Source organism: Rhipicephalus microplus, chromosome 4 (genome assembly GCF_043290135.1).
Source record: "Rhipicephalus microplus isolate Deutch F79 chromosome 4, USDA_Rmic, whole genome shotgun sequence".
Lineage (NCBI taxonomy): Eukaryota > Metazoa > Arthropoda > Arachnida > Ixodida > Ixodidae > Rhipicephalus > Rhipicephalus microplus.
In genome coordinates this window covers 156,977,518-156,996,865 of record NC_134703.1, presented here as the reverse complement: position 1 = coordinate 156,996,865, position 19,348 = coordinate 156,977,518, and the positions used below count along the sequence as shown (strand labels likewise).

Genomic DNA, 19,348 nt, shown 5'->3' with positions numbered 1-19,348 from the left:
GAGGACGAGTATCAGCCCATGAACTCTCTCTCTCTCTGTAGGAAGAAGCTTTTTCCAGTGCACTGTGGGAACAGTAGGGACCGGAACATGCACATGACGGTGAGGTTCAGATGAGGCATAGCTCGGCGCCACCGACGCAGAAACCCAACGGCAACAGGCACAGTCGACACAGGCGCGACCATCGTATGCATCTCCGTAGTACGCGGAAGAGGAACTGTCACAGGAAACAGGGCGGGCATGATCGGCGGATGGATGTTCGGCGCACGTAGAACATTACCACTCTCCATAAAAGCACAAACAGTCGCAGGAAGCACAGCCGGAGCGTGCGCAGTAGCAAGTAGAACGAGAGTAGCAGGCACAGCTGGAGTATGGACAGCTGCGGGACGCAAGCAGGTGATGTATGGTCAGTAGAAGTACACAAAATTGGAACTGTCATTCTAGACACAGAAACACTCACAGTCGAAGGACTCAGAGCCAAAGTATGCCCATACCCGGCCGGTAACGCGGCAGGAGCAGGTGCAACAGGATCACGGGCAGCTAGGACGCTAACAGGTACACGATGACAAATCAGCACATTTCTTCTCTTCTTAGCTTCAGCTGTCTTTAGACAGCTGAAGATGTCGCCTTGAGTACGAAGTTGGAGGTTCTGTATTCGCTTACTCCAACGATGCAGGTGGCGCCATGTAGCCGTGCTCCGGAGCTGTCACATGGTATTAAACTGCAACACAGTTCGGTATTTCAGTAGTCATGAACCAATGAACACTTCTTCACGCTTATGGTCCCTAGCAAACAGTATATTTTAGGGGCCATATTCACGCTTTGCGACGCTGACATTCATGCACGTGACATCATCATCTCGTCCGTCATTTTCACCTACTGCTACGCCGCCTATAGTTGCTGAAATGATGGAATGGCATCAATCCCCAAAAGCAACGTGCCGCGAACGACCACATGCGCGTATCATGTTGTAGAGGCCATCTGCCAGGAAACATCCTTTCGCTTGATTTGTCTTAGCGAGTAGTCCAGTGGTGTTATATTGCAAGCACTAAGTGAGCGATCGGCGAAGTACTTTCGAAGATTGTCTTTATTGATAAGTGAGACCGATGAGCCGGTATCGATGAGAAAACCGCAGCTAGGCTTCTCACTCCAACGCATGTCTGTCCGTTTGTCCATCCATTCGTCCGTATGTCTGTCTCTCCATGTGTCTGTCTGCCCATCCATCCGTCTGTCTGTCTGTCTGTCTGTCTGTCTGTCTGTCTGTCTGTCTGTATGTATGTATGTATGTATGTATGTATGTATGTATGTATGTATGTATGTATGTATGTATGTATGTATGTATGTATGTATGTATGTATGCCTCTGCGTGATCTAGTGATCACTTCACGTTGGATGCATGGAAGGATTGATTGATATGGCTAGACCCTTTAGATCGGGCGGTGGCTAAGGCCACCAAGCCGTAATATATACTTAGTGAACCAAAAGCTACATTTATATTTTTTCTTTAAATAGTGAAGTTGAGGACTCGTACTTTGCAGTGAAGGGTTTAATTTTCACTCGTGCCTTGACATTAGCCACCAATCTGATAACCTCCTTTTAGTTAATTCTGCCCGCTTAAAATCTATTTTGCCCTCCTAGCTAGATTTATATTTTTTCTTCAAATAGTGAAGTTGAGGACTCGTACTTTGCAGTGAAGGGTTTAATTTTCACTCGTGCCTTGACATTAGCCACCAATCTGATAACCTCCTTTTAGTTAATTCTACCCGCTTAAAGTCTATTTTGTCCTCCCTGTCCCTAAACCCCAGCGCTTTGAAAAACTCTTCGCCATCATCCTGAACTATAAGGTGAAGCCCTTTACAGAACAATACCTTACGTACTGCAACAGCGCAGTGCTATCTATAGTAGTCAGCATTATGAGAACTCAGGGAAGGAGGGACTATGACAATGGAGGAGGGCCTGAGCCACAGCGTAAGGAGCTACGCCCTAAAACGCTCCCGCATGTGCTGCAACGCCACTCCTTGCAAGAACTGGTCACGTACCACCTTATCGGACGCTTCTCCGAAGTTGCAGCTTGCAGCCAACTCGCGCAACTTGACAGCGTAAGCCTCGATGGGTTCTCCGTGCAGCTGTCAGCATCTCCGCCATGGTGCCGCTCCATCAGTTCCTTCACCGTTGAGGCGAATTGGTTGTAGAGCACGGCAAGTGCGTCGGTGAAAACATCGGTGGCGTCTTCTTTGTCGTCCTTGCTACAGCTTGCGTCTGTGGTGTCCGGCACTAGACTGTAGTAGACACCCTGTCCCTCCAGAAAGCATTTCTTCGAGAGCTCCTCTGCGACGAGGGCTTCCAAGTAATTGAGAAACACTTTCATCGCGTCGTGGGGCATGCTTCCGAGATCTGGCGTAGCAAGGAATAGCGTAGGTTGGGTGCAGTTAAAGGGGCCCTCTAACACTTTTACGACCTAATTGTTTTACGTGTTTTTGTAGCTGATTCCGTACACTGGAGGCTTGAGAGATAAGTGCCCTCAAAAACGACAACAATTAGAATCACGCAGTGCAAAGTCATTCAGCGTAGAGATATCCAAATACAATGAAACGTATGCTTACATTCAACTCGATTTTCGCGGGCTCACTTGATCATGTTTCCCTCACCCTGTGCAGTCGGAAGAGTGCCCTATGAAATGAACTGAAAGCCCTATCGTATGTTAAGCTTGCATGCCATATGGCCCGTTATGTGCAACGTAATGAGGACGATGGTAATCACTAATGTACTCCTTCGAAAGGGAAGGACACGTGCGAAGTGAGGTAGCTCACGAACGGTTCTATAATGTTTTGTAGCTTTACTGGTCCTTATTTTCACGAGGCGTCTATATGTCAGCACTTTTACGTTCTTTTCTTTATATTTCTTCAAACAATGGTGCCTGGAGGGTCCCCGGCGCGTTTCTTCCAGCACCGTGACGTTCGGTGCATTTTTTGACCTACCAGCTTTGCAGTTTTCCAGCTGAGAAAGCCTGAGAACCTTATTCTCTTCCACGTTCAGTGAAAAACCATGCTAAAGAAAAAAATAATTAACGCAATAGACTTCTCTCTATTGATGCAACACCATAGAAAAATAAAGGTTAAGAGTGGACACTCCCGTAGACCCCAGCGGCCCAATCGACCCTAGCACACCTAGTGGTTGGTGAGAGCAAGTGGCGTGCGCTTCCTGTTTCGGTTTCACTGGCGCAAATTTTAAATTACTTTGCATAACCGACGTTTGGCTATGACGAAAGTTCATGATTTCAGACCACTATTCATCACCCAAATGGATAGTTTTTGTAGGTCGTTTTGATTTAGTGATTCCCTGTTTTGTTTTGTTCAGTGGTTCGTGCAAATCGGTCATGACGTAATTTTTATTTCTATTAAGTTATAATAAAAAGAGATGCAGGTAATGATAATTCACTACGGTTTTATTCATCGCGCTTGTGTTTTTCTTTTGGAACGAGTGATCAATGTATATATCAGTCAAAGAGACAGAGTATCCATAATGTTTTATTCAAAGGCAAGGTAGAGTCTGAGAATATAAAAAGCACAATATGACAAAGGTAGACAACAAATGCATCTCGCCTTACAAATAAATTGTAACAAATACAGAAAGAACACAGACAACGCACACATCGCTAGAGTTGGCAGAAGCCGAGAAGCTGGTGAAGTATGACACACTGGGCCAGTGGGTAAGTAATGATCTATGGCAAAAACACAGCGCACAATGCTGATGAAGAAGGAAGAAGTGACATATACACAGCAATGAAGTCGCGAATCACGCCTGGGGTTAACCGAAATAATGCATATAAAAAAGAGCACACAGAAACCACACGACACAATATAGCAGAAAGGCAAAGGTGCAGTGTGCTGGCTGTGCTTAAGAACAGCTAGTCCAAAATGAAAAAAAAGCAGACTTGATGCCTGCTTGTCCTCAAAAAGGTAGGGCTTTGCAGCTTGCTCACTACGTGAAAGACAAACTTTATGCTACAACACTGGCAGGTTTTGTGGCTTTCGTTATGCGTCGCCTTCATCAAAAACTTAAGATCCCAAGCGATTTGCGTCTGGGTGTTGCTGTGACGCTTGCGAGCTAAAATAGATTGTAGTCATCACTTATCCAGAATTGTGGACCTTAATTGGTGCTACGAGAGCGGTATTACAGGGCTAATAAATAGCAGAAGGAAACCACTTTGGCTCATTATTTTTCACAAAGGCTCTACATCGTACGTTATCACTCAAAAGCTATATAAAAATAAAATGGCAGCGTCCGCAGCCCCATCAAACGCTACAAGTTTGAGTATTCTTTTGAAAATTTTGATGGGCGAGATGATGAGGTTGATGAGAAGCTAAAATACGAAAAGCGTGATAACGTGAACCGTGCCCACTTCATACTGTGTTCCTTACCCGCTCGAAGACATTTCAAGAAGCGGTTTTGTTATCGATATATTACTTGAGCTGGAGAGATAAAGCATACACAGTGACCAAGCGAGCCACAGTAAAGTGTACAGTTCGCCCGCATTTGCTACAAAATACACACAGGATACCCAACATTCTTTTTAAGGTTATGCAAATCACTTCGAGTGAATACACAGTGTCCCTACTCCTCATAGCGGGTAACCTAAACAATGTATGCAACGAAGGAGTGGCTAGTCCAGGTGAGCTGAATATAAGCATATAAGACCATAATGAAGTCTGCTGTAACGAAGTAATAACATAACAAAGCTATTGCAGGATTCGGCTCAACTCGAATACTTTAGTGTAAACCCGCCGTTAATTGCTAACCATTGAACTTGTCAAGCTGTATGCCTGAGATTGAAGACTGGAACCTAACCCTATCTAAGTTTCGGTTCACAAAACGCACATGCCAACATAAACGAACCCGGCAAAACATTTTCAGAAACTTCGCGCGACACCCAGCAGAGCAGAAATGAAAATCGCCAACACTTGACAGATGGTGATACAAAACATCGCACACTTTCAGGTGATGTGCAGTGGCCTCAATTATGGCAAGAAAGTGAGATTCAAGTTGTTGTACGTATGCAAAAGCTGCTTCTGATGGCACAGTGAGATTCCCAAAAAGTTTGCTGGGGACGTGGTATGCTTTGAGCATTGTGAAATACTGGTGGGTACCCTTAAGCGTCTCACTGTCGTCTTTCAGTAACTGTGGGCAACTGCAACCGTCACATGCATTCCGAAGGAAGTGTTTGATGAGAAAACCAGCTACATAATATGCAGCGGAGTCATCGATAATATGGGAGTGAACGTTTGTCGCAAGTTCAGAGAGATCGTCTAGAGCGGGAAAGTCGTCAGGCTGTGGCTGTGCAGACTCCTCATTATCCACAAGAGACGCACTGGTGAGGGAGAATGGCGAGAGCTGCTCCTGGAGGAGGTCACATTCATCATCCTCGACATTTCCCTATTCTGACAGCTTGAAGAGTTTTCTTATACAGATGTGCTTCAGGCCACAAATAAATTGTGCTACATTGGGGTTGGGGTTGCAACCCTGTTTTTGCCTAATGTGGCCAAATATGTTCTCCAGAGGATCCTGTTGAAGCCTGCGTGTTAACAGGTATTCAAAATTGTAATTTTTGGAGAGGTCGTCCCATAGTTGAAAAATTGCCTGAATTGTAATTTGCCAACCTACGATGGTTTGTGGTTGACGTCTGCCAACAAACTGCCATGATGCAATCCAGGGAAGCTGGCCTTTCTTTTTTCTTTTTTTACTCAGTTCTTTTTTTACTTTCTTTTTTTACTCAAGCTGTTGTTTACTCAAAAGTTCTTTTTTTACTCAAGCTGCTCAAGGCATCGAAAATCCTGTCCATACGATCACAAAATTGAGCTGTAGTGATGGCCGAGGCAGGCAGCACCTTCGCATACACCAATGCCGTGATAACAATCGAAACTGATGCACTGAGGACCTGAGTTGCTCTGCTGACCTTCATATTAGAAAAAGGTTTCTGATGAACGTGCCGTTCAGTCAACTTTGGAGCCAATCGCAACCGCAACTCATGTGAGGATTGGTAAAGGCTTACAATGTGCGACCAGTGAACGATGTCATCCCCAATGTATAACTTGTGTGCTTGGACATTATTGCGCGTTGTTTCAATTAAATGCGGAACATCAAAAATGTAATATACCCGCTCACCATTAACTTCAAAAAAAGGCTTTGCTACAGTCACTCTTAGTTGGTTAGCGAGGCTTACACTTGAACTGCCCTGGTCACAAATGACTGCTTTCACTGCAATATTAATGCTCCTAAGCTCCAAAATGAGTGAGACCAGCAAGTTATGCATAACAGATGATGGTGTTAATGTGTGCCCTATAGTAAAAGCAACCGGTTGAACCCACTTTCTCGAAACGCCAACAAGAAGAAAAACCAGTGCTCGATCAGCGATGGTTGAAGTGCGATGAGTGCCATCATCTGTAAAACCCTGGACAACGTCCCTTGTAGCATCATAGTACAAATTCTTTTCGAGTGCTATTTCGTCGAAAACCAAAGCACACACTCGCTCCCGTTCATTCCAAGCTTGAGTATTTGTTGCAATGGAAGAAAGGATTCCTGGAATTATACCTGGAGTTATCTTTACATTAGCTGGCCGCCTCCTTAATGAACGCCGGGAGGGCAAAGAAAAATATGGAGCCAGAAATCGGTATGCTCGCGGACCTCGGAAGTTTAAGTGAAGAGCAAATTTCTTGAACCACACGGGAAACCGTTTGCCCTTGCGTTTGGGCCTCAAGTGAACATGTGCAGAAAGAAGTTTAAAAACCTCCTCGGTGACGTGCGGTCGGATAACTTCAAGGGCCTTTGAAGTCGATGACGGTGCTTGGTGAGGCTGTCTCCGCAGTCTTTTGATAGTTTTCCGCTGTGCTGCTACTTTGGCTTGCATATGTTCATGGTTTGCTTGTACTTCATTGATGGAGACATTGTCGCTGGCACACAGGAACGCACTGCAATAAACAAAAAAATGAATGTAAAAGCGAAGAACAACTAATCCCATACGAGCACTTTCCTCGCTCTTTCAGACCCAAGGTGCACAACTTTCTGTGGTGCAAAGTTTTCGATTCCACTACCTAAAAACAAACCATTCACAATGTTCACAATGCACAAAAAAATAAAAATCACTGAGAGCCCACTCTTACATTTTGTAAGTGCACACGTAGTGTCCTTTTGAGGATAGTTTCCTCAGAATGTCCTAAACATAAAATGGCACATTAAAAACAACTGCAATAAAAGCATAGTCACCATTTTCTCCAGGGCACTCAGGCGTGGAGCTGTTGGCGGAGACGTCTTCTGGAGGGTTTTGTGAAGCTTGTTCAGTGCCTCGGGGAGTGCTGTCGGAACAATCTTGCGAGCGGCCTGCGGAAGTCTCTATATCAATCCACTCTGGTGTTGAAGTGAACATACAACTTACCGGTCACACAAGTTCCTTTTGTGACAGCTGAATGACTGGTTAAGGTTTTCTCCGGCAAGACGAAGTCAGCGGAAATTCTTTCACCAGCTACAAGGGAGCTGCCGCCTGCAGAGGTTTGGTCAACAGTCAATTTCGGTAAAAAAATGAAATCGCGACACTGAACGCACCCTGTTCATCGGGGCACCTCAATGTGTGGGAGCCGCTTTTTGAAGCCTCTACCGCAGGTCCTGAAGAAATGAAATTACGACAATGTATCAGTAAGAGGCTTAAAATAACACAAACTGAAGCTCATCCGCACCTTGCAGTGCAGCTTCTGCAGCCATGTCACAATCACTACTTGAAGCGACGCTCAGAGAACCTGCATATATGTGCAGTTGGTACGAGTTACAAAGCTTGTAGCATGGGGAAACTTAAACAGCTCTTTCAAACGCATAAATTGGTCGAACGTGGAAGAAAAGAGAAGGCACCAACTAGGAAACAAGTAATTTGTGATTTTTGGAATTATCAACAGTGGCAGCTTTCACTGATGAAAGGTATACGTACATGTGCACTCAGGCTTGAAGATAACGTGAAATAGCCCTTTAAAGTCTTTTAAAACAAGTTGCGCAGGTGAAGAGCATCAAAAAACGACAGAAATGTAAAGCTGCTGTTAGGAAGGTAATAGCCCACAATTCACAAAATTTAAGACTTTCAAAGTGTTACTTCAATAGTGAGGCTTCTCCATCGGCTACAAAGATCTTCACGGTTAACTGTCGCCACTGATTCAATACAAGTGGCTGCTATTGCACATATTTGAGTTTCAGTCAATCACTTACATGGTGCAGCTGGTTGCACACTGGGAACAGCCATTCTTGTGAGCCTTGTGTGCCCAGGGTCCATGAAACTTTGAGCAGTAAAATGGTCGCTACAAACCCTGTACGTTGCGTACAATAGGCTGGCCGGCTTACTAAGGAGATCATCGCGTCCAGCATACTGCATCCATGCTTTCATCCTGCATTGGCAATGAACTATCAGCTGAAAGGGGCAGTGCTTGAATAGTGATTTTTTATTGTTACCCTCACTGAGCAAGTACGAACAGTAAGCCTAAAGACATGCAAACCATACAAAAGCTTTAACACACCTGCCGTCCCGTGGTATGCGGAAGAAACTCGTCCCAGGCTTCTTGTGGGTTCTGCCATGGTTGAAGCACCACGATACACAGCAGTAGCTGCCGTAGCTTGGACCGCCGTATGGCATGGCGTCAGCACGGTCTGAAAATGTTAGTAAGTGAATGCTTCGCTGTCAAATTACGAAAAAGATATGTGCACGCCATAAGTGTACCAACAAACCCCTTTGAATGATTAGCTAATCGATGCACAATACAAAACCAGTGATACATCTCTGACCCATAAAACTCTGACTTGCAAAGATATACGTCAAGACCACGTACAAAGATCTTCAGAAGTTTCCAGGCCGCTATCCCTTGTAATGCAATGGTATCGCGGCCTGGGAACTTTAGAACACCTTCGTACGTACGCAGTATCAGCAGTACCTTGGGAAGAAAAATCGTAGTTGAAATTTATGCGGTAAAATTATATTGGAAACGTCAAAAAAATTTGTTAGCAGCTTGCACTAGTGGCACAAGGCTAGCGAAAAAACGAAGATGATGGCCACTTGGCTAGTCCAGATTTACCTCCGGCACACCAAGAATTATTTGTGTTCCGAGCCTTCGGGAAACGCGTCGTGAAGCATGCGAGGCCCAGCGAATGCTTCTCAATATTTTGCACCGAGCCTATGACCTAGCTGCCCAGCTACGCTCAGCGCACAGACGCAGCACGCGTCCGTGGCAGACGCAGCACGCGTCGCCTCGGCTTGACGCCGTGCCGCCTTTGCTATACTGCATACGTTGCACAATGTTCCCGTCTAGCCGTCGCATAGAGCCACAAACTTTCTTTTTAGCGAACCTCCCAGTCCTTACAAGCTTCAGAAAAAGGTTACAACTGCGTGAATGAGACGCCACGTAAGAAACAAACTCGCACACTCGAAGCGCAACGTGTGTGTGCATCTTTTTATGTTTGTTGCATGGTGCCTTATTCGCGCAAGTGTAACCGTTTTCTGAAAAAATGACCCAACAAGACCAACAACATGTCATTCAACAAGCTTCGCTTGAAAACTTGCCTCACCTGTTATCTCACGCACGAAAACTCCGACGCAGCCGACGTTGACGAAAGCGACGAAAGCTTCTCGCTGTCAGTCATGCATGGGCTTGTCACTGGGTAGATGGTGTTTATGACAGTACGGCTGAAGAAAAATAATCGCGTAAGGTGTGTTGAATAAATTGTTTTTATGTATAAAGAACATACCAAATTTGGGCGTATAATTATTATTTTGTAAGAACGATTTTGTTCCATTGATTATAACTGTTTTTTTTCGCGCTTGCGCCCTCTGACGTTTGGTGAGAGCACTAGTTCGTTACATAGTCGGGACGCACTTCCTGAGGCCAGGTTTCGCGGAGTGTCCGCTCTTGTCTTCTTCTTTCTCTATGGCAACACCGCGAATACATTTAACGTTACATTTATCCAATCACTGGTCTGCGCCTTCTGTTGTCATTTCCGCTCCCAATAGTTCTGGCTAGCGCCACTACGACTGAAACCGCCAGGTGGCGCCATTTTTTTTTTTTGGCTGGCCGCATGCAGTGCTCTGCTTTCACGTGTTCTTAACCCGTTATCGGGCCCCGCCCGTGTCTGGACAAGCTCACTATTCCTTCTAAAAGACTTCCGGGACACGCCGACACCATCCGGGCCCCGGTCCGACCCCAGGCTGGCCCTCCAGACCCCTTCAAAAGTACGAAGCGGCGCGGCGCCGCGCTAAACCTAACGCGCCGCGCCTGCACCTCCACGATGCAGCGTTCCGCCCAGCACTCGACACCAACGACAACTGACGCCCTGTCGGTAAGCCCAGCCTCTTCCGGTCATACCGCTGATACAGCCGTGCCTCCGCTGTCAACATCTGGAAATGTCACCAGCCCCGCGCCGACAACAATACAGCAACAGGCAGCGTTACTCAACAGCGCGCATGGTCCAGCAACATGCAACGCTGGTAGCGTCCCTGCTACACCCAGCTTGATAGCCACGCAAACGCCGGAGCCCGAGAGCCGTAATGCAGCGTTGGCGTTGCAATAAACCACGCTTGCTGCTCTCCCCACTTTATCTGCGTCTGGTCTACCCATTGGAAATTCCGAATCTGTCGACAAGCGCGTTTCGACGAGCATCGTTCCTTCCATCGCCGAAGTTTTGCCTTCCATTACTTCAGCTGACGACTTATCGACGGAAACGGGCTTCATGGCGTCGCAGGTCAACGAAGACAATACGCCATCCCTTGAAGGCAGCTGGAACACCGTTAGTGCCAATCGAAAACCTGCCTCGACCGCCCGCCCACGCTGCGAGCTCATCACCATCGGAATCCAACTTCCACCCGGAACACTCACGCCAAAACTGCCTCTCTATGACCTGCTTTCTACCATCATTGCCGCCGCAAATCTCTCACCCAAGACCAGTGCGGAGGTCACCCTTCAGGCCCAACCTGCTCAGAGCCTTGTGTTTCTGAAAACGCTCTCGCCTCTCACAGCCCACCTCCTACTCTCCCTCACAAGTCTGGAACTTAATGGTAAGCCAATAACCATTAAGCCCTATGCCCCCAGTCCTCCAATATCATGTCTCGGCGTCATACACAACGTTAATAGTCACTTCACATCATCTCAGCTCTTGCATGACCTCGAATCCTTTATTCAGACATACTCGCTGCACGTATGATGGGCTCCACTGAATCCGTCTTCATAACATTTGCTGGAACCATCATCCCTCGCTTTGTGTACTTCAAACGCGTCTCTTTCCGATGCCGTCCACATAAACCTAAGCACCCTACTTACACTCGGTGCCTTGCTATAGGGCACCGTGCTCATCAATGCCCCCAACACAGTGTTCCGGCCAAGTTCCGCCGCTGTGCGTCTCCTCTACCAGCAGATCCCGATGCTCACGTTTGCGCCCACCCCTGGTGCATCCATTGCCAAGTCAACACCCACTCATCTCTCGACTCCACCTGCCCCTACCTTCTAGCTAAGCAACGCGACTGCGCTAAACCAGCTTTTCTCCGTCGCACAGCCATGCGCTGAGCCACTCAGCCTGCGCCTCCCTCCTCTTCAGCACATGAGTTCCTATCACATCTCGCAACATCCCCCCCGGGCTCATACGCGGCTAAGGTTAAGGGAACACCTCCCATATGCACTTCTTCATCAAACACACCTTCACCATCTTCAAGTAACGAGAGCCGCTCCTTGGATCTGCGACTGGCTATGTTGGAGCGCAACCAATGCGAGCAACAACGCGTCTCAGACGAGCTACAACAGAATATACTCACACTGATGCAGACGCTCGCAACTACCACATCCTCTCTTACCTCTCAACTCACGGAGCTAAATAAGCAACTCACCACACTCACCGCCCCGACCTCCAGCTCCCATGTAACCAAATTGACCAACATAGTCGAAACTACCACCACGGCGCATCACACTCGTTTGGTCCAGCTGGAAAATTCAATTGTCCGGATTCTTACGACCCTCGAAACCCAATCCAAGCAACTGGAATCCTTCACCTACATGCTTAACTCCTTGCAAGAGTCGCTTCCCCCGGCAAAAAAAAAGAAGGAACGCGCACGCGTAGGCGCTTCCTCTACTTCAAAGACCTAGGTGGCACGTGAAAAGCACCTCGATATTTTGCAGTGGTACTGTTGCAACTTTCGTCATAATATGACCCCTCTCCACTAATATCTTCTCACCCGCCAAACATTACCCCACTTTCTCCTTATACAGGAGACTCGGACGGCCCTTGCCGTCCCGGGCTACCGTGCATATCACGCTACGACGGGAACGCCACTTGCGTCCATTTATGTACGCAATGACGTTCTCGTTTAACCACTAGAGGTACCCTCCCCCCTCCTGAAACATTTAGTTGGTGTGGTCTATTACCAACCATCTACCCGTATTTCTCTCGCTCTGATGTCCTTTTACAACCCCCCTGTCACGTCCTCTTTGTTTAGTGCTCTTGGCAAATTCCTGCAATCCCTTCTGTCGACCACCCATATCCTCCTTGGGCGTGACTTTACTGCTCCTCATAGGCTCTGGGGTTACCCCCAAACACTCAAACCAGGTCGCCTTCTACACTGCCTCGCCCAGGAACGCCATCTCACTCTTCTTAATACTCCTGACACCCCTACTCAAGCGAGCACTGTTTCATTGCGCTCCACTACACCCGATCTCACGTTATCTCGGAGTTCCCTTCCTTTTCACTAGAAGGTGTCCGATGAAAATCTTTTCAATGATCACTTTCTCATACACATCACCACCCCTCTTTCCCACAACAGGTGGAAACAACGAGTCGCTCACACTGACTGGGAAGCATTCCGTAATAACCTTTTGTCTGACTCATTTAAAACTTACGACGACTGGACGTCGCGGATCTCCGCAGCAATGACATTCTATAGTCGCCGCGCTCGTTTTTAACTCCCCATTCCTGACCCTGATCCTCACTTCCTACGCTTATGGTGACGTCATCAACGTTTGAAACGCGCTCTCCGCTCCCAGCCACACAACGTCCAACTTGCCTTCCGAATTGATGCTCTGCGGGCTGAAACTATCGCTTACGGCACTTCTCTCGAGCACTTTCGTTGGAACACGCTGCGTGACGGCCTTGACTCCGCACTGCACTCACGCTCTACATGGTCTCTGTTTAGGTCTCTCTTAGGTACAAAGCCTGCCGTGGCTCCCACCCTAGCTAAAGCTCTCGCTCAAGGGACTCCATCTGATGTGTTTGAAAATTTAAAATCTCTGTATCTCCCACCCCCCCCCCCTCACACCTTCCTACCCTGATTACTGTGGCGAAGCCAACCCAGACCTGGAACGCCCATTCACGCTCAGGGAGCTGGAAGCTGCCTTAGCCACTCAATCTACCCGCTCGGCACCCGGTGAGGATGAGATAACATGTGCTACTCTACGTAATCTCCCCGACAAGGCGAAGGAATTTCTCTTACACACATTCAACGAAGCATGAAACAGCGGCTGTCTTCCAAGCTCTTGGACATCCTCTCTAATTTGCATGATTCAGAAGCCGGGCAAACCTCCATCTCTCTCTAACCTTCGCCCTATCTCTTTCACGTCATGCATTGGCAAGACTTTTGAGCGAATGGCCTTGACTCGACTGTCTGATTTTATTGAGGCAAAAGAGTTTTTCCGTGCTTCTCTTATTGGCTTCCAACGCCACGTTTGCGCACAAGACATATTCGTTGTTCTTCAGCATACTTTTCTTTCACCTTCTCGTAGTCACATCCATGCGCTTGTAACCGTCGATGTACGGAAGGCATTCGATCGCGTGAGTCATGACCACATACTCGCTCAGCTCTCCTCCCTGTCATGTGGCTCCCGCATGTACTCTTACATCCGATCATTTCTTTCCAATCAAGTTGCTCGCTTTAGAGTCGACACTCATTTGTCTAACCCACACTCCCTCACCCACGGCACTCCTCAAGGTGCCGTACTATCTCCTACTCTATTTAATATGGCTATGACCCCTCTTGCCTCCCAACTGTCCCAAATACCTGACCTCCACCATATTTTTTATGCAGATGACATCACTCTCTGGTGTACGTCTGGATGTCCCGGCTACGTGCAGGATACTTTGCAACGTGGCCTGGACCTTATCGCTTCCTTTCTCGCTACTGCTGGCCTGTCCCCGGCACCGGAGAAATGTGAACTACTTTTCCTAATCCGGTCTGCGTACCAGCGCTCCCACAATACCCTCATCTCTCTACATCTTTCTAGCTCTCTCATCTCCACTGTTCAGCAATGCAAAGTTCTTTGCTTCCCTTTGCACGCAACAAAGAACGCGCAGGCCCTACATCACGCTGTGAGGACTTGCCACTCGGTGACCCACCTCCTGTGACGCGTTGCCACTCGGCAGTCGGGGCTCCACGAGGCTCATGCGTGCCGGGTTGCACATGCGCTTGCCCTTAACAAGTTCTTGTACTTTGTACCCTACGTTCATTTTACCCAAACGCAACTCAACACACTCGAAAGAGCTCTATTAGGCCTCTACAAGGCAGCTCTAAACCTCCCTAACACTTCCTCTACCACTAAGCTCTTTGCCACAGGCTTCTTACATTCATTACGTTCTCTTATTTCTCTGCACCACGACTCTCAGATTGCCCGTCTTTCTCTCACTCGTCAAGGCCAATGGCTATTAGCCCAAGCCGGTATCTCTCACATTCCCGTTTTCGTTTCCGCCTTGCCTTCTGCCGCTAGCACCGCTGCTTCTAACCTTCGCATCCTTCCCCTCTCATCCAATACGTCTACCGTTCTTCCCGCCGGCAGGCGTCATGCGGCAGCACAGCATCATTCTCCTCCTCCCTTTACACAGGGAGTTGCCTACAGGGATGCCTCATACATGGCTCCTCGGGGCTCGTGTGGCTACGTTATCTACCATCCACACCTTTCGGCACCTGACACGCACACCAGAAGGCCATACTTACACCCACCAAATGTACTTTCGCTCGAGGTCCTTTCTATGGTCTACGCCATGCAGTCATTTTCCTCCCTCGCTTCTCTGCCCGAGTACACGATTTACTCCGACTCTCACGCCGCCATCCGTCACATACACAACAGGAGGTCGAGCGAGCGGCCTCTGCTCTTCAACCCTCCACTGTCTTCCTCCGCTGGGTTCCTGACCATTCGGGTATTAACGGCAATGAGCTAGTTCATCAGCTTGCCCGCGATATATTGCACCGGGCACCGTTCATTCCCTGGCCCACACCTTCGGAGGACAGTGAGAGCTCCGCGAATAACGATAGGCAGATCTCCTTGCGTCCCACTATCAAGGACGTATATCTCCAGCTCCGGCTCGACAAGCGTCTTTACCCTCCCCCTCATCCATCACTCACTGTGCTCAAGGCTCGAACTCTACGGCACATGCAAATGAACTGCCTGATAACCCCCTCTCGCCTTTTCCTTTATAAATATAGGTCTAACCCCTGCTGTCCTAATTGCCCCTCCCCATATGCTGACCTGTCACACTGCCTGTTTTACTGCCCAACTGCTCAGCAATCCAGCTATTACCCTCCCCCACCCCTTTCCATCACCTCCTGGCTCGACTGGATCGGCGCCGAAGGGGAAGAAGAACAGTGTCGACTGGTCGCACAGGCGGTCGAAATTTCGGCTGAATAAACGTCTATTACTACTACTACTACGACTTATGCAGTCAGCACCGATGTTTTCAAGTGTCAGAGCACCCCTTTATTATTACGTGCAATGGCATATACAAACATAAAGTGCCCCCCCCCCAACCACAGCCCCTGGGAGCAACTAAACCAGTTACTGAAACAGAACAAAAACCACTACACCACACGACTGTCAGCCACTCCGTTGTGAAAAAGTTGTCCCTATTTTCGATTTCGAGATTTACTTTGCATTTTTCGCGTTATTTCAATATAATAGCCCCTAATAACTATCACTCACTAATTTGGCTTTTATTTCAATGTTAATGAAGCAGATCTACGACAAACTGAACTGTGGTGCCAGATTTATCTCGATATAGTAAAAGAAAAAATTGCTCCATCTGCCCGAAGGGGACAGTGGTATGATGCTGAGCATCATGGGGAGTTTCAACAGTGTTTCTAACGGTGGTGTTTACCGGTTTACGGTGATACTCCCGTACGGTGAACCTCGTGTGTTACAATTTTATTCAATTGGTTTGTTACCACGCATCGCGTGAACGTTCTGTAGGAAACTTTCGTGATGCTCCGCATCAACTTACGGTCTCCTTTGGGAAGACGGTGCCATTTTCTAAGTTTACGTTCCCACTCCGTATTTTTACTGTTCAACAACACACAGAAGGAATCTCTCATCAGCACTACCTTGAAGGTCAAGATCCAGTGCCTAAACAAACTATTCACCACCGCGCCGAAGGAAACCCTCATGGGATGCAAAGCAGCAGTGGTGCGCACCGCATTGACCTGGTAGAAACGGCAGATGACGCGGGTGCTGTAAGAACGGTTTGAAACAAAACTCGTTGTATTGTTTACTCGAGTAAACGTTTCTCTGAAATGCGAACACACGGAAGGCTGGTTAGCTTTTGTCTTAGTTTTATTATTCTTGATTGATTGATATGTGAGGTTTAATGTCCCAAGAACACGATATGATTATGAGAGACACTGTAGTGGAGGGCTCTGAAAATATAGACCACCCAGGGTTCTTTAACGTGTACACCAATCTGAGCACACGTACCTGCATGCAACATCTTCGCCTCCATCGAGAATACAGCCACCGCAGCCAGGATTCAATCGTGCGACCTGCAGCTCAGCAGCCGAGTACCTTAGCAACTAGAACACTGCAGTGGGGCTTTACTAAAGTGTTTTGGAATACTTCCTAGTCGTCGTTTCTCCATAGTCGAGACATGGTTGCTGTGCCAGAGGAGGTGCGCGTTTCTACTTGACGATCATGACCTTGTGATCGGTGAAGAGCGCGCTCAGTGGTTCCTGCAGACATGCGACGTCGAAGTGCCAGCATTGGGCACTGCGGTGAACGTGCTGTGGGTGAGGGAAAGAGTGAAGTTAGCGCGCACCTGTGACCGAAGCATGCGAGAGGAGCGTGACATCAACTGCAGCGCAACCTACAGGGAAACTTGCTCCAACACCTGCGACAAGGGGAACACGTTGCGGCGCGTTCGTTCGGATGTACGTACGTATGGCGTTACGTATGTCAGTCATAGGGCTGTTTCGCGTCTAATGCACGGGGTCGCAAGTGAATCATTGTGCAGCACGGGCATTCAGTTTTTAAATGCGACGTATTTCTTGGCGAACTTCAGTGACTTCGAGCGTATCTATCTATCTGCCTATATATATATATATATATATATATATATATATATATATATATATATATATATATATATATATATATATTGTCACGGGGTGGTGACGTGGCCGAAGACAGGAGACTTCGTGTTGGGATTTAACTGTTTATTTGGGCGAACCTGTGCCCGGTAAACGGAAAGTCCAATTACAGCAGCAGTCTCGCACAGATAGCAGCGAAGCGCGTCGGCATTTATACTCTTGCCGTCGAATGTTCTAGCGTTATCGCTGGTGGTGGCGTAGGTTCCAAAACAATCTGTACCGTTCGCACAGTGGGCGTGATCTTATCGAAATGATCTACTACAGTCCGGAACCTTCTCGAAAACTGCAGGCGCGGTTTACGCTGAGAATCGTGTGGTGTTTTGGGACGATAACAAATACTTGGGAAATGGAACGTGGCATTGCCCCCCTCTGAAAAAAGGCATCGTCCCGATGCTTTAACTAAAAATGAAAGTACAATAATACTGCAAGAAAGTACAATGAATAAATTACGATGCAACAATAATACAAAAAAACACTGGTTCAGTCTGTTAACGCGAATGAAACGGCTTGAGGCGTGCGACATTGACGACTTCAGGTCGCGATCGGCGTCGTTGAGAGTTCGTGATGCCGTCGGGGACAACCTTGTAATCAAGTGGGCCGAGACGTCGAACCACCCTGTACGGTCCGAAGTACCGTCGCAGAAGCTTTTCACTTAGTCCACGTCGGCGTATCGGCGTCCACACCCAAACACGTTCACCGGGCTGGTATTCCACGAAGCGTCGTCGAAGGTTGTAACGGTGGCTGTCGGTCGTCTGTTGATTCTTGATACGGAGACGCGCAAGTTGTCGGGCTTCTTCGGCGCGTTGAAGGTACTCGCTCACATCGAGGTTTTCTTCGTCGGTGACGTTGGGTAACATGGCATCGAGCGTCGTTGCCGGGCTCCTTCTGTAGAACAATTTGTATGGAGATATCTGCGTCGTCTCCTGCACCGCCGTGTTGTATGCGAAGGTCACATACGGAAGAATGGCGTCCCACGTCTTGTGTTCGACATCGACGTACATTGACAGCATGTCGGCGATCGTCTTGTTAAGCCGCTCGGTGAGGCCGTTGGTCTGTGGGTGGTACGCTGTCGTCCGGCGGTGGTTTGTTTGGCTGTATGCCAAGATCATTTGAGTTAAGTCGGCAGTGAATGCCGTTCCTCTGTCGGTGATAAGGACCTCCGGGTCGCCGTGACGTAGGACGATATTTTCGAAAAAGAACTTAGCTACCTCGGATGCACTGCCTTTTGGCAGTGCTTTTGTCTCGGCGTATCGGGTGAGGTAGTCGGTAGCTACCACGATCCACTTGTTTCCGAAAGCCGAGGTCGGGAACGGCCCCAGTAGGTCCATACCAATCTGCTGGAAAGGTCGGCAAGGGGGATCAATTGGCTGCAGAAGTCCCGCTGGCCTTGTCGGCGGTGTCTTGCGTCGCTGACAGTCCCGGCATGTTCTCACATAACGAGTGACGTCGGTGGTAAGACCTGGCCAGTAGTACCTTTCTTGTATCCTCGCGAGCGTGCGAGACACACCGAGGTGCCCTGCCGTCGGATCATCGTGCAGGGCCTGCAGGAGTTCGGGTCGCAGAGCTGAAGGCACCACAAGGAGGTACTTAGCTCAAAGCGGTGAAAAGTTTTTCTTTTGTAGAAGACCACTTCGTAGAAAGAACGACGCAAGTGCGCGCTTGAATACCTTCGGGACTTCGGCGGTCCTGCCTTCGAGGTATACTATTAGGGCCTTAAGTTCTGGGTCGACCCTCTGTCGTTCGTCGAAGTCGTCGGTAGTTATCGTTCCTAAGAAAAAGTCGTCATCTGGGTCGTCAAGTAGCGGTTGGTCGACAGGCGCACGAGAGAGACAGTCGGCGTCGGAGTGTTTTTGCCAAACTTGTAAATGACAGTAATGTCATATTCTTGAAGTCTCAGGCTCCACCTTGCGAGGCGACCTGAAGGGTCCTTCAAGGTGGCTAGCCAAC

The 19,348-nt window shown here is 48.2% G+C and overlaps 1 protein-coding gene across 1 annotated transcript in view; it reads left to right on the top strand.

The window, feature by feature from the left end:
* LOC119171491 (uncharacterized) overlaps positions 1-19,348 on the top strand; it is a 60,777-nt gene that overhangs the window by 824 nt on the left and 40,605 nt on the right. The window lies entirely within an intron of this gene.